Source organism: Pan troglodytes, chromosome 2 (assembly GCF_028858775.2).
Source record: "Pan troglodytes isolate AG18354 chromosome 2, NHGRI_mPanTro3-v2.0_pri, whole genome shotgun sequence".
NCBI classification, from domain to species: domain Eukaryota; kingdom Metazoa; phylum Chordata; class Mammalia; order Primates; family Hominidae; genus Pan; species Pan troglodytes.
Genome location: NC_086015.1, coordinates 73,373,788 through 73,394,239, shown reverse-complemented (window position 1 = coordinate 73,394,239; position 20,452 = coordinate 73,373,788). Strand labels below are relative to the sequence as shown.

At 40.5% G+C, this 20,452-nt stretch overlaps 1 protein-coding gene across 3 annotated transcripts in view; it reads left to right on the top strand.

The window, feature by feature from the left end:
• Positions 1-20,452, top strand: part of FRMD4B (FERM domain containing 4B) — a 373,681-nt gene that overhangs the window by 136,404 nt on the left and 216,825 nt on the right. The window lies entirely within an intron of this gene.

Below are 20,452 nucleotides of genomic sequence, written 5' to 3'. Positions count from 1 at the left end.
GAGAATATTCCTAAGTCCCATCTAACGCTCGCCTTTACTAAGTGGCTTCATAGGTGGAATCACTTACATTACATTATTTCTTTCTCCTGCTAATCCTTACTGTCTTTTATACCCAAGCACCTGTTGAATTTACATTCAGTAAAAGATGTATATAGTATTGCCAGGGGCTGGAGTGGGAACATCTATATTACCACTTTCTTCCTTAAACCACGCCACCCTCACCCCATGTTCTAGTTTATGCAAATTTCAGGAAGATTCCAAAAGACACTCTTCAAACACTGGTGCAAATACTTGCTTAAAAACCTGACATTAGGCTGGGTGTGGTGGCTCACATCTGTAATCTCAGCACTTCAGAGGCCAAGGCAGATCCCTTGAAGTCAGGAGTTTGAGACCAACCTGGGCAACACAACAAGACCCCTGTCTCTACAAAAAAAAAAAAAAAAAAAAAATTAAAATTAAAAATTAACTGGGTGTGGTGGTACACACCTGTAGTCCCAGCTACTTAGGAGGCTGAGGCAGGAGGAGTGCTTAAGCCAGAAGTTCAAGGTTATGGTGAGCTGTGTTTGAGCCACTGCACTCCAGCCTGAGACACAGAGAGAGACATTGCCTCTAAAAAAAAAAAAAAAAAAAAACAAAACCTAACATTAATGACATTTGGTAAGACTTGGCTAAACATAGTCATTATTGACAGCTATAGAGACCTGCCCCTAAGGACATGTTTGCTGCCACAAGACTGACTGAACCGGCTTCCTTTGAGGAGGAGATGATAGCAAAGTTGCAAACGAGGAGGCAGCGTCACTTAGCAGTTTCTCACTTGTTTCCCCAGAAGTTGGAGAGGAGAACAGAAAGGAAAGTGAATATTTTACAATGGAAATGTGGCAAGGCTATTTAAAGGGTCAGTTGGTGGGGAGGATGCTCCTTCTTACTTGCTAAGGACCAGCTGAGCCTGTGGGAATGACAGCTATTAACTGGGAGGAGCCAGATGCACTGGGAAAGTCTCGTTAGAGCCTTGCACAGTTGGCGTCTTGACAGCAAAGTTGTGAGCTGTGAGTATCGGCTGGGATCCAGCATGAGGTTTTCAAAGAGCCATTGTTCATTAAATGTGGTACTCTAGAAGTTGGACCCTGAGAGTGTGAGGGTGCCTCTGGCCATTTAAAAGCATTAAGCCAATCTTGGCAAAAGGTTTTAGCTGTTGGCACCTCATGTGTTTTTGTGTTGGATTTATGGAAAAGGGAATAAGAAGTGCAAGGGTGAGTGCCTTTTTAATAAAGTTTTAAGCTTTCAGATTCATGGGACCCCAATAAAATTAATAATGTGGTGTTATTGATATTCTTCGGGTGAAAAACAAAGCAATGCATCCCTTTGCTTTGGAACAGATGAAAGAATTTAATGATTATTATACCCAAGGTGCCACATAACCAAGTCATTGAAAATGCAAAATATTATTTGAAATGACATTAATAAAAAGTTTGATACTATTAATATGGTGCCTATCCTGCAGTACTGTTTCACTACAAGGGACCAAGTTAAATTTAAATTTCAGTTGGAACGAGGAGGCTTTTTCTGCAGACCAGAAAGCAGGTCATCATGGATCATTTAATTTCTGACACCAAAGAGGGTAGGACTGGGAAACATGGTATCAGAGTGAGCCAGATGTTGTGGTGTATCGCAGAACTAGAATGTCACGGCTTAGCAATGGTTCCTCCCTTTGCTTGGATATGTTTGCCTCAAAGGTAAGAGCCCTTGTAGAGAACATCGGCTGCTTCTGCTGCCCAACATCCTTCTACCCGCTTCTTCTGGTAACAGGAACTCCTTTTTATTGGGGAAAATGTTCTTTTTACACATCTGACCAAGTTGCCCTGCACAGGGCTGCCAGTCATGGTACCCACCCTCCCAGACCACAGGATGGCTCCTGCTTCTGGCTAAGCCAGTCACTATACAAACCGCTATGTCCTCCACCCTGGCCACAATGGTTATGATAGTCAATCAGCATCTTTGCCCATGATTTAACCTACAGGAGCTAGCAGCGAAGAGCTCTCTTTCCTCTCTGATTGTGAATCTGTAAGGACATACACTTGGAGGTGCCTTTGGTTGTGGTTTTATACCCTTTTGTGATAGCACACTGAACAGAATGAATGACACGTGTAAAGGAACACACCAGAGAAAATGAATGAACTGTGTAAAAGAAGCAATGGCAAGAGCAAGGAGAAAGAAAACATTCTTGGCATCTACAAGGTCTGTTTGACCCTGCCTATTCCCTAGTTTGTCATATGAGCCAGTAAATTCCAGGTTGCTTAAATTAGTTATAATTATGTTTCCATCATTCGCGAGCAAAGAGCTCTGATGAAGACTTTATAGCCCCTGTATAGTTGGCACCTCACATTTCTCTTCTAGGCTTTTGGACCAAGTTTTTAATCTCTTTCATTCCTGCCTGTGATTTGCAAGCACTGTGATAAGCCCTGAGGACACAGTTGTGAGGAAGACAATCAGGATCCCTGCCCTCCTGGTAGCCATACCTGAGTATAACAAGATCTCTTGCATCCTCTTTCCATTCTGGTGGAGTCTGGGGTTCTGAACCATCTGACTGTCACCCTTCTCAGTGTCTTCTTGATTGGTGTCCTCATTCCAAGCTGCTCACATGAACTTGCTTTCTGTTTGTCTTGACCTACTTCATTTATGCTCAACTCCACCCAGTACCAAGCACGAAACTCACAGTTCTGCCTGGATTATTGACCTCTGGATACTTCAGTGTCTGAACCTAACCCGTCAACTCCCTTAACCTAAGTTTCAGCTTTACCATAATAGAAGTAATAATAATAATGTAAAATAGAGGTCATAATAATACTTTATTTCATAGGTCATTGTGAAAATTAAATGATTAATGGCTGTTTCATGAAAACAAATCAACAAAAAGTAGCTGAAGTTATTATTTGATGCTTCTAACTCTAATAATCACATCTCAAAGCCAGAGTTACATTTTCTATCCTTAATATTCAAGAAAGTAATACTATGAAAGAATCCTCTGGATCAGAAAGCCTGTGCATTTATTTAATTTTATTTTTTCTGAATTCTGTTTTTGGAGAGAAATCTTATGGGCAAAAATACACTCACACTGTATTTTCTATTTGCAATTTTCTTCAAGAAAATCCAAAAGAAAACATTCTTAGGAGACCAGGCACATTGGTTCAGGCCTGTAATCTCAGTGCTTTGGGAGGCTGAGACAAGAGGATCACTTGAAGCCAAGAGCTCAAGGCCAACCTGGGCAATATAGCGAGACCTGTTTCTACAAAAACATTTTTTTAAACAGCCAGGTGTGGTGTTGGATGCCTATAGTCCTAGCTACTTGAGAGGCTGAGGCAGGAAGATCGCTTGAGCCCAGGAGTTCAAGGCTGTGAGCATAATTGTGCCACTGCACTCCAGAGCCCGGGTGACAGAGAGACCCTGTCTCAAAATTAACAAAATAATATTTTAGGGATAGACATGTCTCTGATTCTGGTTAGAATAAACTGTGCAAAGAGAGACCTGTGTGTGTGTGTGTGTTGAGGTGGGGGGAGTGGGGTACGCATGCGTGCTTATGCACACTTTTGGAATAGAGATAGAGAATGCTGTACTATACTTCATAAGTGGAGTATACTTGAACTTGTAAGGTTCAAATGTCCATATGCCTCTTTTATTTTCAAGCTGATTGCGTTAGGTGTATATTTAAGCTTTCTATACTTCCAAAACCTGTCCTGCCTGCTTCTCCTCTCTGTGAAGTTTTCTATGACTGTTTGAATAGTGCTGACATTTCATAGTCTCAGGGTTTAGTAGCACCGGCAGGAATGGGGTTAGCTTCCCCACTCATTTCAGGGGGAAGGGTTCCTTCCTTCCTTACTGAGATTTCCCTGTCACTGAGCCCTGTTGTTTTGCTAGCAGAGGTCCTCTGTCACAATGCTATGTTACATGGCATTCCTTGTATCTAGCATTAATTGAATCCTTTGGTTAATGAAAATAACTGCCCAGTTGAGCCAGTTTTAAAATGGGGACAGTGAGAATACTTCTGAGTTGTTGAGAACATTAACATGGCTTGGTGGGTGTGAAACCCCATAAGTCAATGCCTGCACATAGCTTCTTTTCTAAGGAATATCAGGAAAGAATGATTTTTTTTCTTTTCTGAGGAATATTTGGGTGTTCATTAGAGGCCCCTGAACCCTTGCTAAGTTTCAAAGCACCTCTGTGATCCAGGCAGTTCTTACAAATGAAGTGGAGGGGATCTGATTTAGCCTTTCTGTTTTATTTGTGTGGACACAGACCCAGTATCTTCAGGGTCCTCCAAACATCTAGCTACTGCTGGCATATCCTCCTGGATGTTCCAGATGTAAAATGTTGTTTCTCTTCTCTGCCGTATTCTGTATTTGAATGATTAATACCATAATACAGAAATTCCAGGGCTATGCTTCCTTTAAACAAAATAATCTTCTGGAGTCTTTTTCAATCACTCTCCATCCAGTGATTTTCATAGGTATATCTCATTGATTCCTGATTCTTTTTGATTTACTGTCTGTCATGTGCAATCTGACTAATGTATTGAGGTCAATTATTGCACTGTCTCCTGACGCCAATAATTCTCACCTACCCTCATGTCATACTGTCTATAATCTGGGTTGCTTATTTAGCTATTTGGTATCCAGGAGATCTAGAGGCAATGGGAAATTCATTTTGTACATCTTATGTTTGATATTTGGTTCAATTCAGCCCTACATATATGAATTACGCACCTCCTATATCTGAGATACTGTGTTAGGTTTTGGGATACAAAGATAAACGAAACATCCTCCCCTTCTCAAAGCTTTCAGTCCAGTGTAAAGTATATCATTAAAGATCTCCTAAAGTAAGAGAGAACCCACACATTAATTGGGTTAATAAGGTAATAAGGAAAGATATTATTTCATATGTCATAAGGAAATCTATTATGTTAAGATATCCTGAGGTAGGGCAGCTCACACACGATACTTGAAGGCTCCAATTTCTCATCTTGGTACTTGCCTTGTTTAAAAATCAGCTCTCTGTATTGGCTTCATCCTCATTGTGGCAACAAGATGGCTCAACCAGAGTTAAGCTAGGTTTCCCAGAAGCCTCCTCAGTAGATATCCCCTTTGGTCTTAATGGGCAAAACTGATCACATGCCCTTTCCTAAACCAATCACTTGGCCGGGAGGATGGGATTACCATACCTGCCCTAGGCCTGTCCTTTTGAGTAGAATGGATATTGGATAATCACCCATGACTGCAACAGTTGGGCAGACATGAGAAATAGGAAATTCACTGCAGTTGTGTTATTAACATATGCTGAGACAGGAGGCTGTATAAGATCCCACAAGAATTGCCTACGCACAGGCTACTGCATTTAATCATTTATTATGAAAAACATTTTATTTTTACTAAACTAAAAGTTTTTCTGAAGTCTGTATAGATTACAGTGGTTGTATCTCCTCTTGTTGACCACTGTGCTTCTTACACTGAGATGTTTGTGCTCTCGGCCAGGCACGGTGGCTAATGCTTTGTAGTCTCAGCACTTTGGGAGGCCGAGGCAGGCAGATCGCTTGAGTCCAGGAGTTTGAGACCAGCTTGGGCAACAAGGCAAAACCCCATATCTACAAAAAATATAAAAATTTTGGGGTGTGGTGGTGCACACGTGTAGTCCCAGCTAATCAGGCGGCTGAGGTTGGAGAATCACTTGAGCCCGGGAGGTCAAAGCTGTAGTGAGCAGTGATGGCACCACTGCACTTCAGCCCGGGTGGCAGAGTGAGACCCTGACTCAGAAAAGAAAGAGAGGAAGAAAGATACACTCTTCTCCTGAGAGATGTCCTGAGAGATTATAGGAAACCCAAAATAAACATTGCACATCTTCCTGGAACAACAGTTTCACTTATTGAATTTTTAGAAAGAAAACCAAAGATATATTATGAAGAAGAATAAAAAAATCTTCAGGAATCTTTAAGATAAAATAGGTAAATTCAATTTCTGATTGCTAAAATTGCTTTGGGACAACCCCCTAGCCCCTGATATCCCTCCTCTGTCCCATGTAGTTTACTTGGATGGAATAGTTGAAGAGGGTCTTCCTCCGTATATTTCCATTGCTATGGAAGGAAATTAATTTGGATGTTCTACTTTCATCACAACCATATTTCAGTGATTGTGCATTTTAAAAATTCTTCTTCAGCCTGAACATAATCTATTGTTTATGTAACTGTGCTTTATGATGTAAACATAATGTTTGCATTTTATATATTTCTATGCTGCGTATCTTAAATTATTTATTTTAATTATTTATCTTCTCTAAAACCATATAGTAGTGTGTATGGAAAAGGGCATTCAAAATGGAAGTAAAGAATGCCGGTAACCATTGACATTCTCTGTACTCCTGTAGTTAATCAGTTAACAGACTTAAGTATTCTATTTTAGAAATACAAACAGGGAACAAATCCACAAGGCAAATAAGTTCACATCATCTTATCCTGCTCTTCGCATAACTCAGTGTAATAGAAGCAGAGCTAGTTTCTGAGTGCCCAAAGCACTCTTGAAAGGGGCTTTAGAGAACTAAGCCACTTAGGAGGACCAAATATGTCTCAGATAATCCTTGATCCTACTGTCAAGATTTATTTGAATCAGGGCAAATTAAGAGTAAGGTAAGTCATTAAGAGTAAGGTAGGTCACATCCAGAGACCTTGCCCACCACCTTCTTTCTCAGCATACAGAAATATCTCACACTAAAGCCTTCTTGGATTGCCTTCCTGGGTCTCAACCATTGCACCCCCGTGGTGTTTGTCTTGTTTGTTTTTTCATCCAGTAGTTAGTTTTAACCCAGTACCAGCCTCAGTTTCCTCCAGGCTTCTTCATTGGAAAATGCTTCTAGACCTAAGGAGTAGTTTCTAAGCCTTATTATTCTTGGCTGTCAATCAATTCTAAATTTTCTCCTAAATGGTACGCTTTTTTTTTTTCTTAAGAGACAGGGTCTCACTCTGTTGCCCAGGCTAGAGTGCAGTGGAGTGATCATAGCTCATAGCTCACCGCATCTTCAAACCCGTGGATTCAAACCCAGCTTCTCAAGTAGCTAGGACTATAGTCATGAGCCACCATGCCCAACTAATTTTTTTTGGGGGGGTGAAGACAGAATCTCACTATGTTGCCCATGCTGGTCTCAAACTCCTGGCCTCAAGTGATCCTCCTGTGTCAGACTCCCAATGTGCTGGGATTACAGGCATGAGCCACCATGCCCAGCCTCAATTTTTTTTAAACAAGGAAAGACTTTCCTTTTGTAGGGTCACTCATAGCTTTTACATTTCCATCTGCTCAATTAACAGGTTTATTGAGTACCTAATATGAGCCAGGTATTGTATTGGGTTGGGGCAAAAGTAATTAACAACTGAGCTCATTACTTTCAGTGGCAAAAACTGCAATTACTTTTGTACCAACCTAATACTAAGCAATGAAAATATAAGGGTCACAAGACAGGCATGGTCCCTGCACCCATGGAGCTTATGGTCTGGTGTCAAAATCAAGCCTTAGCAGGTAATTTTAAATATGGTGGATGTAATGAGAAGGGAAGTTTCAGCGGCAGTGATGGGGCACTCACCTGCTTTGAGGGATCAACATTAAAGCTAAGGCTTGAAAGATAAATGGGAGTTCACTGGATTCAATCTCAGGATGGAGAAGAGTGTTGAGGACTTAAAGAGCCACAAATATAAAGAGCCTGAGGGAAAAGCATTAGAACCCAAAAGAAGACCAGTATGGCCCTCTGTAATGAGGCAAAACATAAAACAGGAACACAGACAAAAGTTATGCAGAGTGACAGAGCAATCCTTACAATCAGATCTCATAATGTGACTTGTTTACTATTTAACCATCATTTTCTCTGAACAAGTCAAGACTTCACCGCAGATAGAATGAATATAGAGATGTTGGGATACAAATTGAGACAGGGGCCTAGGATTGCCTGTTGAAGCAGTTCTTCTTCTGAAGGACATAAGAGTGAATGAAATGGAAGGGCTGGGTTTCACCTGGGGACACCCATTCTCAGGTTTCTCAGCAGATTAAAATCCTAAAGCTTTCTGCAGTAGAAACTGGACCACAAACAAGCTTCCACACTCTTCTAAGCTGTGGGGAGCGCCATGAACGAAGTACCAAATAGGAACCCCCTTGACAATGGATACAACCAATTTCATTTGCTGTATAAACAATTCATGTGGATTGAGGACAGCTCGGGTGGAAAAAAATCAATAATTATTGCATTTGGGCTTCTTCCCTTAAGATTTATTTGTTCCAAGTATTTTTTTTCTTTCTTTAAATCCAATTTTACCATGGTGCCTTGAATGACTTCTGTAGAAATACTAGAATTCTGATTATACTGCATTGCCTTTTGCTGTCTTTGTATTGTCATTTCTTTACTCTTTTAAAATAGCTTTTATATATATGTTACAGTATGCAGTATATGTTTGGATATCATAGACTATGTCAGGATGGATACACAAGAAACTAGGAAGTTTGTATCTTTGGGCAGGGGAAAAGGGCAGAATGGCCACTTGGTTGCATAACGCTTTCCTGGGGGGTTAAGATGAAAAGGACTCTTTTTCTCAAAGCCATGAGTTATGGCTTATCCAGCAGAGCCCTGGCTAGATTACAGCCCCCACTCTCTGCCTTAGCCAGGTGCCTTGTGCAACTGGCATCTTATCTTACATGGCAGCCCTGGAAATGAGGAGCTGGGGAACAAGGATGTGAGGGAGGCTTACATTTCATTGCTGAATAAGCTTTTGTATGATTGCATGTGCATTTCCAATTAGAAATCAAAAAGTAGTATGGGCAAAATTATAGCTAGATAAGAGCAATGCATTCTGGTGTTCTATAGCACTGTAGGATGACTGTAATTAACAATAATATATAGTTTCAATCATCTAAAAGGAGGATATTGAATATTCCCAGCACAAAGAAACGATAAATGTTTTACATGATGGATATGCTAATCACCCTCATCTGATCACTACACATTGTAAGTATTGAAACATCACTATGTATCCCATAAATATGTAATTATTATGTGTCAATTAAAAAATAAAACAAAAGAATACAGAAGTAGTATGTGCTAATACAGAAAAACAGAAAGAAAAACCTCCTCCACCACAATAAATTAAAATCATCCAATGATCAGAACTCAGAAATCAGTACTGTCAATAATTTAGTATATTTTCCTCTAGGTTTTTTCCCTTACATGCATGCACTCAGTTTTATAACTGAGCTCATGTACAGTATTTTTTTCTGCTCTGATTTTTACCTTGTTTTATATAATAGGATTTTTTTCCAAATCAAGAGAAATTTGAACACCTTCTTTCTGAAGATATAAGTATTACACACTCATTGTGGAATATTCAGCAAATACAGGTACAAGTTAAGATGTTTTCTGTGGTTTTACCTCTCTTTTTTTGGTAACAGCTTTATTGGGATATAATTCACATGCCATACAGTTCACCTATGTAAAATGTACAACTCAATGGATTTCTGTGTATTTACAGAGTGGTGCAACCGTTACTATAATCTAATTTTAGAACATTTTCATTGTCCCAAAAAAAACCCTGTACTAATTAGCAGTCATTCCCCATTTCTCCCTAATTCCCTCAGCCCTAGGCAACTACTAATCTAATTTCTATCTATATAGATTTGCCTAATCTAGACATTTCATATAAATGGGATCAATATTACATGTGGTCCTTTATGATTGGCTTCTTTCACTTAACAGTGTTTTTGAGATTCATCCATGTCTTGGCATAGATTTCATTTCTTTTTTTAAAGTTATCTATTTTTTATCAATTGCTTATTTCATTATTAATCGATTGATTTTTATTCACATACCATAAAATTCACCCTTTTAAAGTGTACAATTCATTGGTTTTTAGTATAATCACAAAGTTGCACAACTATCCCCATTATCTAATTTCAGATCGTTTCATCACCTCAAAAAGAAATTTCATACCCATGAATAGTCATTCCCTATTCACGACACCTCACGCCCCAATTCCCTGGCAACCACCAACTTATTTTCTGTCTCTATGGATATGTGGCCTTTTTGTTTGGCTTCTTTTACTTAACATAATGTTTTCAGTATTCATCCATGTTGTAGTACGTACCAGTATTTCATTCCTTTTTATGGCTGAGTAGTATTCCGTCATATACATATACTACATTCTGTATATCCACTCATCAAGTGATGGACACTTGAGTTGTTTCTACTTTTTAGCTATTATGAAGAATGCTTCTGTGAACATTCATGTCCAAATTTGTGTGTGTGAACATACGTTTTCAATTCCCTTGAGTATATACCTCACTCCTTTTTATTGCTAACATTCCATTATATGGATATATCACATTTTAAAAATCTGTTTATCAGCTGATAATCGTATGGGTAATTCCCACCCTTTGGCTATTATGAATAATGCTACCGTGAACATTTGTGTACAGGTTTTTTAAAATGCCTGTTTTCACTTTTGTGGGGCACATACTTAGGAATGGAATTGCTGGATCATATGGTAATTCTATTTTTAACTTTTTGAGGAACTCCAATCTTTTCCACATTTTACATTCCCACTAGTAATGTATGAAGATGGCAATTCTTCCACATTTTTGCCAACATTTGTTATTATTCATCTTTCTAATTATAGCCATTCTAATGGATGTGAAGTAGTATATCATTGTGGTTTTGATTTGCATTTCTTCAATGACTAATTAATAATGTTCAGCATCTTTTCATGTGCTGACAAAATTCTTGTGATGTTTCTTCTCTTCAAAGAGGGATATGTTTTCTATAACTCTTTTTTTTTTTTTATGAGACAGAGTCTCACTCTGTCACCCAGGCTAAAGTGCAGTGATGCCATCACAGCTCACTGCAGCCTCCTGCTCTTGGGTTCAAACGATTCTCCTGCCTCACCCTGCCAAGTAGTTGGGATTACAGGTGTGTGCCACTATGCCTGGCTAAATTTTGGATTTTTAGTGGAGAAGGGGTTTCACCATGTTGGCCAGGCTGGTCTAGAACTCGACCTCAAGCGATCCACCCACCTTGGCCTCCCAGAGTGCTGGGATTACAGGCATGAGCCACCACACCCAGCCCCTGTTTTCTGTAACTCTTTGGAAAGCTTCACTTTATATCTTGTTGCCAGAGTTGGGTGTTGTGCCTTCCCTTAGATCAATAGTTCATATCAGCAACATAGAAAAAGGACACCGGCAAAATAAGATTATTTGAAAAAGAGGGGAATAGGTGGTGGACAGACAACCAACATTTTCTGCCAAAATATATAAACATACAAAGAATAAACCAAAATTATCTATAAACCCACAAGACTGAGATAATGGAACTGTTTTAGGGTGAGGAAGTCTACCTTAAATTTCTCTGATGCTAGTCCCTTCAGAAGTAAAACCCCTCTTTTCTTTCTCTGTTATTGACTCAAGACCAAATCATGCAGTTCTTCTCTTCTTTCCTGTCAAATACTGCTTAAAGCTCCCTGAACTCTTAGTCTGAGGAATACATAACTATTTTCTCCACTGTATAAAATAGCCAGAGGTTTCAAGGCTTGTAGCATGCTGCTTCCTGCTGCTTGCTCTTCTTGTATACAATTCATTTTGTAGTTGAGAACAGTATGTTCCTATCCTAAAAAGTTAATTTTTGGATAGCAAGATACAAGAAATACTTTCATGTCCCTTTTTTGGGATGCTAGACTTTTCCTTTCTTTTCTTTTGCTCTTACTGCTAAGGGCCAAATAGTTGAAATTCCTAGCCATAATCCTACCAAATTATTCTGTATTTTTAGCAATAATGGGAAAATAGTTTATTTTTATAACCTATTGCTCATATTTGTTTGATGGTCAGAGTATACCCGGCCTTGAGATATTTTAATACTTTGCAAGCCACTGATATTGGTAATTTCTGTTTCTCAGTGTACTGCAGTTCAGTACTATGTACACCTAGGTAGTATGGTTGATCTTTGGAGAATAAAGATTTTGCATGTATCTTTTTGTTTTTCTTCTACCATTTATTGTATAGGAGGGAAGAGCCATTGGATTTCAAGTAACTGCTCTTTTATCTACCATAAAAAAAATAACTGTTCATTATAGATTTTCTTTTTTCTCATCTTTTTATTCTTTTTTTAAAAAATTTTACTTTAAGTTCTGGGATATATATGCAGAACGTGCAGGTTTGTTAACATAGGTATACATGTGCCATGGCGGTTTGCTGCACCTATCAACCCGTCATCTAGGTTTTAAGCCCTGCATACATTAGGTATTTGTCCTAATGTTCTCCCTCCCCTTGCCCTCCACCCCCGACAAGCCCTGGTGTGTGATGTTCTCCTCCCTGTGTCCAGGTGTTCTCATTGTTCAACTACCACTTATGAGTGAGAACAGGCGGGTGTTTGGTTTTCTGTTTCTGTGTTAGTTTGCTGAGAATGATGGCTTCCAGCTTCATCCATGTCCTGTGAAGGACATGGACTCACTCTTTTTTATGACTGCATAGTATTCCATGGTGTTTATCTGCCACAATTTCTTTATCCAGTCTATCACTGATGGGCATTTGGGTTGATCCCAAATCTTTGCTATGTAAATCATACTGCAGTAAACATATGTGTGCATGTGTCTTTAAAGTAGAATGATTTATAATCCTTTGGGTATATACCCAGTAATGGGATTGCTGGGTCAAATGGTATTTCTGGTTCTAGATCCTTGAGGAATCGCCATGCGGTCTTCCACAATAGTTGAACTAATTTACACTCCCACCAACAGTATAAAAGTGTTCCTATTCCTCCACAGCATCACCAGCATCTGTTATTTCCTGACCTTTAGATCATTGTTTTATTCTTAATTAAATTGGGTAAACCCAAAGGGTGGACTTTTTGTCATGTTAAGTTCCTAGAGTAATAAAACATATCCTAGAACCATCCATGCCCGCTATGGACTGAAAGTTTTGTCCTCCCAAGATCCATATTTGAAACTATACACCAATGTGATGGTATTTGCTGGAGTTTTGGGGAGGTAATTAGGCTTGGATAAGGCTGTGGGGCTGGGGGTCCCCATGGTAGGATCAGTGCCTTTATAAGGGGCTGAAAAGACCAGAACTCTCTCTGTCTTGGGAGAAAACAGCCACCTCCAAACCAGGAAGAGGGCTGTTACCAGAAAACAAATTGACCAGCACCTTGATCTTGTACTTCCCAGCCTCCAGAGCTGTGAGAAATAAATTTCTGTTGTTTAGGCCACTCAGTCCTGTGGGACTTTTGTTATAGCATCCTGAACTGTCTAAGACAATACCTTATAAATTTTAGTCTGAGGCCCAAACCAAATGATAAAAACAAAAGAAATTCATTCTTTTGTCTCTTAATTAAAGTAAAAGGACTGAAAAATTAGCAACTACACCATTTTAAAAATGCTGCCGTAAATGCTTTTCTTTAGCAAATCATCCTGCTTCTCTGTGCCTCAGTTTCTTTATCCATGAAATGGGGCCAAAATAACTTTCTCCTACTTGTTCTTGGGAAAATATATATTGTGAGAATCAACTGATGATATAAGCAAAGCTGCCTTTATTTATTTAGAAAAAATAATGGTGCTATATAGACCAATTTATGACTATTTTTTTGTTGTCATTGTTGAAGTACATGTAGGTTAAGTAGACTTAATAAGTATAGAAAAAAAATGGTGCTATATAGACCAATTTTTAACTATTTTATTTTTGTCATTGTTGAAGTACATGTAGGTTAAGTATAAATAAAAGGTGACAAATTCTGGAGGTGGGAGGTCAGTCACAAGATTGATACCATTTCTCCCTTAAAGAAGGTGGCAAGCCCTTTCCCCCTGATCCACTGGGCTTCCTTGGAACCATCCTCCCATTTGGATGCTTTTACATCTAGACAGATAACTTCTAAAATTTGATCTGGCAGGAATTTCCAATGTCTGCTCAGTTGATTAACTAGTAAAAATGGGTACAACACAAAGTCTCACACCATGACGCTCTTTTTTTTTTTTTTTTTGTACTTCTTCAGACAATATAGATAGCATCCCTCCTCTTTTCTTTGAGCAAGGAGACTTTAATTTGATAAAATAACAGATGAGGGAAATGAGAAAGTTTCGCTTTGTTTACTTCCCCCTCCTACACCCCCCAGGAGTGAAATGAGTTTGCTGAAGCCAAAGAATAGATGCTGAATAGGTGCCTTAATGGTGGATATATTTAGCTACTATGATTTTTAGCCCTTTGTGATGCCAAAAAGCCATTCATAGTCATGAAGGCAGCTGCAGAGAGTTAAGCATCCTGCTGGTCAGCCTTGGACTATGAGAGGGACAATGGCTACTTCCTCCAATTCATGCTTCCACCACCTCTATGTATTTCCTGCCATCTCCTCCTGCTTGAGGCCAACACTGAAGGATGCCCCTTAATCTCTCAGTCAAAGGGAAAGATGAAAGAAAGCAGGAGACCAGTCACCTAGCCTCTGGCTCCAGTGGCATTGAAACAGAACTTGTGTCGCTCGGGCCTCCTGTCTCCTTTTTGGAATGGGATGTAGAGGGACATGAGGCATTCAGAGCCCCACCCCCTGAGTGAGGAGCGTGCCACTGCATAGTTGGGGAGCCCTCCCAGAGGCCACAAGAGAAGCTTGCTTTGAGGGTGGCACTTTTGCCCACCAACCTCTTACCCCATTCTCTGTGTGAAGGCCCCACGGTTCCCGAGGACTGAGGAACAGGAACACTCCTTCAGCTTAGTTATGTAGATATTCCCACAGCCCTGCCTCAAGCTCTTTCTTTGTACCCTAGAACTCTACAGCAGCCTCGCTGCTGGGCTTTTCTGGTCCCCCAACCGTCAAGCATCCCCCTTGCCCTTTTCCCTTATGTTCTACAAATATGGGATCCTTCTTGCCACAGGCATCGTCCTCAAGGCTCCCTGTGCCTTGGATTGCTATCATGTACCCCCATCATCACCTGATTCTCCCGTACTCAGGCTTCAGGTCTCTGCTGAAAGTCATGTGCTCAGGGAGGCATCCCTTAATCACCCCATCCTCACTCACCTGTCTCTATTAGAACCCCTGTGGCAGTGCCTGCTCCTTTACATTTCTTGTTCAGATTCCTCTTCTGACTTCCCCACTGTCCTCTAGGACTCGCTTAGACAGAGATCGTCTCAGTGTTGTCAGTGTTCTGAGTGCTTAGTTCCCTGCCTGATGCATAGTACGAACTCAATACGTAATTTTCTAATGAACAAGACTGTGTTTTGGGAATGGATGAACCACTTTCTGTATTCACCGTTAAGACAAATAGTCATTTATTGGTCAGTTCAATAAACATTTATTGATTGCCTGCTATGTGCCAGCCACTGGGGAAACAAATATGAATAAGACCCTTTCCCAGCTTGCACCAGTGGTTTCTGAATGAGGGCAGCTACTACCCCACCTGGCAGCATTTAGAAATGTATGGAGGTGCTTTCTGTTGTGGTTGTCCTAATGACTGGGGCACTACTGCATTTATCAGGCAGAGCCCAAGGTCACTAAATGCCTTCCAGTGCATGGGATACTCCTGCACAAGGAGGAGCCATCCCAGCCACCCTTGCTTCCACGTCACATCACAGTGGTTCCTCACATAGCTGACAGTCTAATAGAGAAAAGTGAGCTGAGAGGAGCAATATCCTGTTGTGTGTACAGTCAGAGACTTTCATAACAGTGCATGGCCCAAAGGAGGCATCAGCATTCCACCTGGGTTTAGTGTGGGCGGAATTTTTTCTATAAACATGCCAAAGAAAGACTTCTTCTAGTACTATGGAGCCTCTGATTTAAATGAAATGATAATTCTGAGCAAACTATCGCAAGGACAGAAAACCAAACAGCCCATGTTCTCACTCATAGGTGGGAATTGAACAGTGGGAACACTTGGACACAGGGTGGGGAACATCACACACCGGGGCCTGTCGTGGGGTGGGGGGAGGGGAGAGGGATAGCATTAGGAGATATACCTAATGTAAAGGACGAGTTAATGGGTGCAACACACCAACATGGCACATGTATACATATTTAACAAACCTGCACATTGTGCACATGTACCCTAGAAAAGTATAATAATAAAAAATAATAATAAAAATAAATAATAAATGAAATGAAACAAAAACTGAAGTACAAAAATATTAATAGTTGTTATGATAGTTATTCTCCCTTTGGATGATAAGTATCCAAAAATTGTAAGTGAAAATCATAGGAAACGGCATTCCGGTTATTTCTCAAAAGACTTTGAGTTCATTATATTCGAAATTGTGACTGTGTAAAAAAAAACTAACAAACAAAAAACCATTATACAGTGATTGCTTCATTTCTTTTGCCTTTTGGAAAGAAAATAACAAGAGGGAAGACTGTTTCTCCACAACTAGCCATGTGAGAGGAAGAACAGGGTGTAGCATTTATTTTATTTTATTTTTTATTTATGTTTGAGACAGAATCTCTCTCTGTTGCCCAGGCTGGAGTGCAGTGATGTGATCTCAGCTCATTGCAACCTCCACCTTCCAGGTTCAAGCGGTCCTTCCGCCTCAGCCTCCTAAGCAGCTGAGACTACAGGTGCACACCACTACTCCCGGCTAATTTTTGTTACTTTTAGTAGAGATTGGTTTTGTCATGTTGGCCAGGTTGTTCTCAAACTCCTGACCTCAAGTAATCTGCCAGCCTTGGCCTCCCAAAGTGCTGGGATTACAGGCATGAGCCACCGTGCCTGGCCAGGGTGTAGCATTTAATTAGACGAGGGTTCATTGACCTCTGCACCAGGGACATTTTGGGCAGGAGAGTCCTTTGCTGTGGGGGCCCTCCAGTGCATTATGTAATGTTTAGCAGCATCCCTGGCCTCTACCTGCTAGACGCCAGTAGCATCTCCCAGTTGCGACAACCAAAAATGTCTTCTGACATTGCCACATGTCTCAGCATGGGAGGGAGGTATAAAATTGCCCCCGGTTGAGAACCATTGAACTAGACCTTGTTTTCATTCACCTCAAGCCCTATGTTGGACGTCCATGATCTGTCAGTTTACCCACGCTAGTTTTTCAGGTGTGTAGAGAGTACAGCTGAAAAATGACCACAGACATTAGGTGGACTCTGTGTTTTTGCCAGGCAGAGGGGACCACTGGAAGCTGCCATTTCACTAACTTGCTCTTTCTTCCTAGAGACAGGGGTTGGAATTTGTCCTATCTTCTTGGCATTCATGCTCTTCTTCCTGCCAGTTCCTCAGAGGAGAACCTACAGGAGCCTCAGGCATAATGACAATTTCTCTTTTACGACAGCACAACTCCCAGGTGTATGAGTAATGCTGCCACCCGAAGCATCTTCTTAAGCCTCCAGAGAGAGCTGCAGGAAATTACAGTGTATTGCAGGGAACTCTGTGCTGAGAAGGAAAGAAAATCCTCATCTTAAATTAAAAAAAAAAAGAAAGAAAGAAAAAGCAAGACAATGTTGAAGCTAGCTTGATTTAGCTCCTTTTCCACAGAAAATTTTAGACTAGCTTCAAGGGTGTGTGTCTGGGATCTGGTTAGTCCCATGTGGCTAGTCCATTTTAAGGATGATGCCATACTTGGGTAGCACTTTTCTCCACTTCTGCACATCTGGGTTCAGTTGCCACCCACTGCAGTCCCTGGAGTGGAGGAAGTTGTATTTCCTTCCCTCTAAAATCACTCAGTCTTGACCTTCGAACTTCTTCTACAAAAGAGGAAAGCCATTTGGATAAGAAAAAAAGCATCAGTGTTTATGTCAGTAGAAATAAGATTCTTCTGTCTTGCACCCAGCTTCTCTGAGTCCACAGGACAAGTTGCCTCTAGTGGGGAAGATCAAGCTCAAAAAACTTTTTGGGAACTTGAAAGAGCAACAGAACTGCTCCCTGAAAACAAGTTGCCACAAACTTTCACCTTCAGCAAACAGAAAGTCATAGGAAAGCACATGTAGGTAACTAGTTGAAATTTAAAAACACATTTTATAATATGTACACAGGGACATAGAGAGTGGACTAAGAAGGCTTGGCACAGTGGCTCACGCCTGTAATCCCAGCACCTTGGGAGGCCGAGGGGGTAGGATCACGAGTTCAGGAGTTCGAGACCAGCTGGCCAACATGCTGAAACCCCATCTCTAGTAAAAATACAAAAATTAGCCTGGCGTGGTGTTGTGCACTTGTAATTTCAGCTACTCGGGAGGCTGAAACAGGAGAATCACTTGAACCCGGGAGGCGGAGGTTGCAGTGAACTGAGATGGTGCCACTGCACTCCAGCCTGGGCGACAGAGGGAGACTACGTTTCAAAAAAAAAAAAAAAAAAAAAGTGGACTAAGAGACAATGGAGACTGGGGAGGGTCAGAGGGTGGGAGGGGATGAAGGATGAGAAATAACTTAATAGGTACAATGTACACTATTCTTGTGATGGCTACACTCAAAGCCCAGACTTCGCCACTATGCAGTATATCCATATAACAACACTGCACTTATACTCACTAAATCTATCATTTTAAAAACCCACATTTTACTTATACTATTTTATCTGACTACAAAAAACTGAAACAGTTCTTGATTCGGGGGGTGATGGTGATTAGTTTTCTTTGGATGCTTACCCTTCGCCAGACACCGTGCTAAAGACCTTATACAGAATATTTTACTTAATTTTCCCCAAACTTTTTGTAGTGAATACTGATAATACATTGTACACATGAGGACATTGAGACTTTGTTGACTTAAGGAGCTTATTTGGGGTCTCACGCGTCCTGAGGAGCGGAGATCTGAAGTTGGATGGGTCTCTTTTAGAAGATTTAGCTCCTAATCACCATACTATCACCATTGTCGTTCTCTAATTTTAGCATGAGTCGGAATCCTCCAGAGGCCAACTGAAAGCTCTGATCGCTGATCTCACCCCCCAACAATTTCTGATTCCGGGGCTGCCTGAGAGCTTGCATCTCTAGCAAATTCCCAGGTGATGCTAAAGCTGCTGGCCCAGTGACCACACTTTGAGAGCCCCTATTATACTACATCCTATCTTCTAAAAAATTGCCCTGACTTTGGAAACCTTGAATGAAAATGATGGAATTTGAAAGTGACTGCTGACATTAGACCTACGCACAGATAGCTAACAGCCAGAGTGTTTCTAGAGCCTCTCTTCTGAGAGGATGGTGTCATGAGACAGAGGTAATTGACCTGTTGTAGGTTTTATTCTGGTATTCCCTTGGCTGCCTGACATTTCCGAGAACACAGTCGAACTGCATCGTTTAAAAAAAAAAAAGTACCACCACCATTTGCTCGTACTAATAGGGCATTTTTGAAGTTCAGTAGTTTTCCATTCAGCATGATGACATTTCTTTTTCAAGCTAAGTTCATTTTCTTTTGATTCAGTAAAATCTATTATATTCAGATTCATCGTTACCATCATCTTGAAAAAAAAAAAACCATCAATACTAATACTGATGGCACATAGAGAAAACTTACTGTGAAGAAAGGTTTGCAAATCTTGGACCAAGTCTTGTGTCCTATTAACTAATTCAACAAAAACTCTTGGGCAATTTTATTAACGAAAGAATTCTCATTTAAAAGTTTTCTGATTACAGTCACTGAAAACAACAGGCACTTTGAGGACAGATTTTGTGTTCTTTGTCTTTTGACTGATTGAGTTTCACCTGAATTAAGATTATAAAAGCACATTTGATACCTGAAATCAAGCTGATTTACTTGTCGATAATCTGTTCTGGAGTCTTCTGGGCTAGTTCAGGAGAAAAGCTTTGGTGCCTTACCTTTCCTTTTGGTGCCACTTAATAGCATAGATAACAACCCAGGTGTGAAACAGCCAAGAAAATACAGACAATTGACCTACAGATGGATTCAGGAAAAAACTCCATCCTGAAATTTGCTACAGCACTTTTGCTATGAGAAATCTTCATACATTCTAAGGGAAAATGGAGGCTGGGCACAGTGGGTCATGCCTGTAATGCTAGCACTTTGGGAGGCTGAGGCTGGAAGATTGCTTGAGCCCAGGCATTTGAAACCAGCCTGGGCAACATAGTGAGACCCCATCTCTACAAAAAAAATAATGATAATAAACTTAGCACCTGTAGTCCCAGTGGCTGAGGTGGGAAGATGGATCACTTCATCCCAGGAGTTCAAGGCAGCTGTGAGCTATGATTGAGTCACTGCTCTCCAGCCTGGGCAACAGACCTTGTCTCAAAAATAAATAAAGGAAGACAGAGACTGGTGGTAGGCGAGACTCCTTGAGCTCCCTTTTCCAAATGTTTCCAACAATCAGTATCAATTCCCGAGGGACAACTTTAATAAATAAATAAATAAGATTAATTATCTAGTGACTTCATGAGTGGTGGGACAGTTTCCTTTGATTTTGAGGGCAGAATAAACTACCCATGCAGGTTGGTGCTTGCAGGTGAGGTTAGACATGTCCAGAGGCTGAATTTTCCA